This window comes from Electrophorus electricus, chromosome 7, assembly GCF_013358815.1.
Source record: "Electrophorus electricus isolate fEleEle1 chromosome 7, fEleEle1.pri, whole genome shotgun sequence".
Lineage (NCBI taxonomy): Eukaryota > Metazoa > Chordata > Actinopteri > Gymnotiformes > Gymnotidae > Electrophorus > Electrophorus electricus.
Genome location: NC_049541.1, coordinates 23,457,023 through 23,463,150, shown reverse-complemented (window position 1 = coordinate 23,463,150; position 6,128 = coordinate 23,457,023). Strand labels below are relative to the sequence as shown.

The 6,128-nt window shown below is 39.0% G+C and overlaps 1 pseudogene; it reads left to right on the top strand.

The window, feature by feature from the left end:
- On the top strand, positions 1–2,791 carry LOC113578979 (annotated as a pseudogene).
- Positions 2,792–6,128: the final 3,337 nt, after the last annotated feature.

Below are 6,128 nucleotides of genomic sequence, written 5' to 3'. Positions count from 1 at the left end.
ATGGCTTTGCCTGCTTTGGCATTAGACAATGGGCTGATGAGGACACCCCCTATGGGCTGGATGTCCTGGGAGCGATTCCGCAGTAATGTGCACTGTGTGAATGACCCAAAGAATTGCATAAGGTACTTTTGTGGGTTGCAAAAACCTAGTGACAACCTATAAATAACTGAAAAATCAATCAATCATTCAACTGATCATTCAACTCCATTATTACACATAAACAATGTTGTGATGGAAGTAATTAGCTTTGTCTCTATTCTCTTTTGTTGTTGCATGAGGTATTCTGACAAAATCTCTGTGTGTGTGTGTGTGTGTGTGTGTGTGTGTGTGTGTGTGTGTGTGTGTGTGTGTGTGTGTGTGTGTGTATGTGAACGTGGCCATGTGTGTATGTCATTGAAACTTTGTTCACTGACATGGCAGACAGGCTGGCCGAAGATGGCTGGAAGAACCTGGGCTATAATTACCTCATTATTGATGACTGCTGGTCGTTCATATTAAGAGACAATGGGGGACGTCTTTTGCTTGACATGTTTAGGTGAAGTATATATCTCTCTTTCTCTTTCTGTCTTTGATTCCATCTCTCTATATTTGCCACAGTTTTGTGGAGTTTCTGAGGGATTAAGGTGTCATTTATCATCATCTGTGAGCAGTTTGCTGGGATTTATTTAGAGGATACATTGCTTTATTAGTTTGGAAGGATCTCACTGAGAACCTGTTTCAGATTTTCCCTTGGCATCCTGAAACTGGCACGTTACATACATGATTGTGGCCTAAAGCTGGGCATTTATGCCAACCTGGGTACGCACATGTGTTTTGGGTTCCCTGACACCACGCTTGATAAGATTGAGCTTCATACACAGACATTCGCCAGCTGGGGCGTAGACATGCTGAAGTTTGATGGCTGCTGCTCGAACAGTGAAGAGCAGCAAAAGGGTAAATATCCTTCATTCATCTCATATGATTTTAATAACCTCTGTATTCCAGTTTGAGAGCAGTGTAAGTTGCCTTTAACACCTCTGCTAGCAAAGCAACATGTCCAGGATATAGTGGATGAATGTCAGTATGATCTTTGGGAATACATATGCTGTTTTATGTTGTATCCACTTGTGTCTAAGGCTCTGAATGCAACAGAATGTCCAATTGCCTACTCATGTAGCTGGCCTGTTTACCGTGGTGGGCTTCCTCCAAGTGTATGTTAAATTATTTGATATAATATGTGAACGAATTAAAAAATAAATAGATGATAAATGAAGGAATGAATCAGTGAATAAATGAGTGAATGATAGTATTTATTCCTAGCACTATGATCCACCAGCTGACTCTAGTAGACTCATATGGTTCATATCAATTATACCTGAGTTGGCTACTTGATTGCTTATTGATGTAATTTTTTAAAATATAATTTTTAGAGCTCAGAGGGCATTGTTGCACTTTTTTACCTGCAGGTGAACTACACACTTCTGGGAGAAATCTGCAGCCTGTGCCGTAACTACGAAGACATCAAGGACTCTTGGGATAGTGTGTTGAGGATAGTTGACTGGTTCTTCAATAACATCTGCAACGTTTTGCAGGGCCAGGCCACTGGAACGACCCTGACATGGTCAGTCTGCATCTCTGCTTGCCTCATAGTGTGAAAAATAGCATGAGAAAACACCTCAGGTGTTTTATTTGGCATTCTGTATTTATGAGCCCTCATTCAGTGGCTTTACAGTTTAAATTCCTACATATTTATATATTTTTTTTTATGTCCCACCTTTTATCTGATTATATGAAACTACAGCCTGAGTCTGGACCAATCAGAAGCTCAGATGTACCTATGGGCGATCATGGCTGCACCTCTTATCATGTCGAACGACCTTCGAATACTGATCAGCGAAGCCCACAATATTCTACAAAACTGAGCTGTCATTGCCATCAATCAGGGCTCTCTGGGTATCCAGGGTAGATGCATTCTACAGGTAAATATTGGACTGAATATTTCAGGCCACTAAACCAGTCATATACTTAATTCTGGCATACTTGTTACACTTACTTGTGTGATGGTTAGCTCCTAATCAAATTTTACATCTTTATTTTATGCACATTTTTTGGAACAAAGTTTAGGAAAAAAATTATATTCTGAAACAGTACCATTAGAAGCAAAATAGCAAAGCATGTGCCTTACCCTAACACCGTTAACTCAACTGGCTGCAACCCTTTGGTTTAATCAATTTATTTTGTCCAAGAAATATTGTCAGTTAGTAATTCCACACTGAGTTGCTAGTAGACAGTGCTGCTTGGGATGGAATAGCATTCTCATCTTCTGACTGAGGCTGTCTGAAATGTCCATGGGAAGTCTGCAAATGAGCTTGGCTGTAAAAGCAGGTGGGCTGACCCCTTTCGCTGACCACTTTCCTGTCCCGGGTCCAGGACGGCACCAAGGCGTTGTGGAGACCTCTGTCTCTCAGGCCGCCAGCTCGCTAGTGTTTCTCAGCCGACACACCGACATGCTGTACCACTACCACTGCTCACTGAGCAGCTACCTGGTCAGTGTTCCTCCAACAATCCGGTCTGCTCATAATCACACAACTCAAGAGCTCTAAAACTCTGATTTTGAAGTTTTGAAATGCTGAGTGTGCTTTCTACTGTGGGTTTTTTCCTTCAGGCCTACGATGTATTTAAAGGGGACAAGGTGACCTTGCCATCAGTAAAGATTCACTTCACAGTCTCCATCAACCCATCTGGAGTTGTGATGTGGTACGTTGGATAAAATCTGGGAGATATCCTGAGAAGCTGGGGTGTATCCCTACATCAGCCGTAAGCACAGACTCTCCTATCTGCTGCATTCCAGACAACACATCTTACCTCCAGTATTGTGTTAAAAATCTACACATCTATGACTCCCTTCATATTTGCACTATCAAAGTAAAATTGTTTGCTAGTTCGATTTACTGCTGACTTTTTTTCATAAATGCATTCAAATAATTTTCATTTAACCAACAGTAGATCTGAATGGTGTTTATAGACATGTAAGTTATTTAGCCCCAAGAATTCTACTATGTTTGGAAATTGCCACAATGAGGCTGCATCATAAGGGGAAATGCCCCCCCCTCCCAACATTTGTGTGGGCTTTATAAAAAGTCAGTGCATTTAGTACTATATCTTTCTCGCATAGGGACTTCAATACGTAAGATACATACAGAAAACAGTGGATTTAATTAAACAGTGCTGAAAAAAGTATGTCCTAAAGATCAGATATTAAACCTCTTTAGTAATGTTCATAATTGTTTCAGAGGATGCCCAGAGATGGCTGAAGGCATCAGACTACACATTAAGCTCATGTTTTGCTCATTTCAGCAACACACACTAGTTCTAGAATAGCTTTATTCTATATATTTATATCATAAATTGACAAAAGTAATCAGAAACATTTCAGTTTTGAAATCAGTCATAATTTGAGGGTTTTTTTAAAAGTAAATCAGTCATAATTTGAGGGGCTTTTTGTAATTTTAGGAAATAGAATTTAGTTTAAAGGAAAGGCATGATTAACCTCTGATTAATTTTTTTTGTTATTGTAATTAATTCACATTATTTAAAGAGTTCAACATGGATATTGAACAATAGGGGGCAGTATGGCAAAACATTCTGCCAAAACTATCTTTGATATTCAGTATAATATTCTTCTCTGTAGGAGAGCAAAATGATGTTTCCAAGTTTAAGTTAACCTTTCCTTTCAGTCAATGAAAATGAATTAAGTCACCAGTTTCACTAAAGGACTGTACAAAGATATCAAAGCACACATGGCCAACATACAGTATATACCATTCATTTAAATGAGAATGCCATTCCACGCCATCTCAATCAGAACCTACATAAGCCTATATCCAACACACTGCTGCATTTGTTACAAGTTCTGTTAATAAGAAAATACAATATTAAATGAAATCACAGTTTTAAAAATACAGTGAACTGGGCTGGGTTTCCCAAAAACATCATAAAGATAATCTTAAATGGTTGCGTGAGTATTACACCAAACACTTTTGCTTTCATTTAAGACAATCTTAACAGCACCCTGATCAAAGTCAAAGTGAAATGTATATATTTATAAAGCACTTTTTACAACAGCCGTTGTCATAAAGCAGCTTTACAAACGTCTGACTTCAAGCCACCACTGAGCAAACCAGGGGTGAGAGTGGCAAGGAAAAACTCCCTAGAACATGAGGAAGAAACCTGGAGAAGAACCAAGACTCAAAGGGGTGGTGTTGCGTGCATCCTTCTCTGACTGCCAAAGGACGCTACAATAGCAATAATATAAACAATAAAGGGAAAAATAAAGAGTGAGAGATCAGTTACTCGTGGAGTCTTAAGTGGTAACCAGTCCAGTGATAATGTGAAATAAAATTCTGATTTTTATGATATGAGCATATAAGTGCATAATAAAGTTACTCTCTCTGTATGATCAGGTAAGCTCAGCAGCCTGGATTACTCACAGAATTAATTTTCCCATTTTTAGCTATCAGCAGTTTCAAGTGTCAATCATTCTTTTTGTTCCAGCCGCAGGGCAATCTGGCATTGTGAGATTTATCATATTATTGCAGCACTTGCCCACATTCACATTCACCCAGCTAAACTCCACAGAGGGAATTACGCCAGATCTAGACACACTGTCAAGGCTATCACTGAGAGTCCTCTGAACATAGACAAAGTCAGAAATAGAAATATCGCCCAGACCTGCAGCCAGCATCTGTCATCCATTATACAGGGTGGAAATGTTCCAAGAAGATGCAGTATCTGTTCTTTTATAAATGTGTAGTCAGACAGTAAGCTCCCACCTCCAGGCCCAATACGCTCTTCTTCGGAGGTGCTAGCTACAGTTACATGCTTCACCGCTACTGGAGGGACGCACACGTGGGCTTCACAGCCTCTAGGCTGTTGATAGATGACAAGTCTACAGCTATAGAAACTAACTAGCATAAAAAGCAAACAAGCAGAAATCAGTGAGCTCATGGTGGTTTAGGCATTCTCATTGTTTGTTTGTCCACCTTTATTATATATATATATATATATATATATATATATATATATATATATATATATATATACTAAGCTATTACTATTATGCTAGCTAAGATTTTATTACTAATTGTTTCCATTTTGGAAGCCTAGTTATTTGTTTCAGTTTAGAAACATCAAACTGAATTCATCTTTAGTGCTATTTTAGCGTTACCTGCCCACAGCATTCAAACACCTGAACAGGCCTGATTGTAGAGTTTAGTATTGTAGTGAATATTGCTAAAATAATTACTGGGGCTAAATCTTAAATAAATAAGTAGAAACCAAATACAAACACTTTATAATAGTAGTCTGGATATGTGTATGTGTGCTCTGCACTACAGACAGGTCGGCAGATCAAATTACCTCTCTCCTTGGTAGAAAAGTAACTTTACTTCTGGATTATAAATTTGGTTAAAGTTTCACTGGCTAGTGAGAAATGTTACAAAACTGTTTAGCTACTTCCAAGTGCCTGAGGATCTGGATGATGATCAAATGTTTTATTCTGTTTTGTTTGTCATGTTCAACATGGTGGTGTTGTACCAGCTGTCTGTGTCAGTGCTGAGCAGTAATTATGGGATCCAAAACGGATCCACGACTTTCCCTAAGAGATTAACCTCCATGACCTTCCTAGTGCTATAATCCATACCCTCTGCTCTTACTTCATGCTGATCCAGTGTCCAAAAGCAGATCGACTTTGGAGTCAAAGACCAATTTCTCCCATGAGAAAGTAAACTAGTTCTGCTGAGCAAAGGCCATGACTTCTGACCATCCTCTGCAGATGCTGATCAAAGCCGCCTCATATGTATGCTAATCAACCTCCCAACAATCGGTCTAGGCTCAGGAAGCTCAAAGGCTACTCTCGGATTGGTTTGTTTCTGCTGTAAAATGCAGGCAGGGTATCAACAAAATGCTGAACATGTTATCTGAGATCGAATCTTTCCTGACTACTTTTTTTCTGACTTCGTGGCCCTTGATTTACACCACAGTTTTGTTCTTGGTTAAAAGTGGTTAAAATTGATAAAACTATTTTTAACATGCTATACCAAAGTTCAGTCTATACCATTGCTTGCATTATAATGAGTGTTTTGACATAT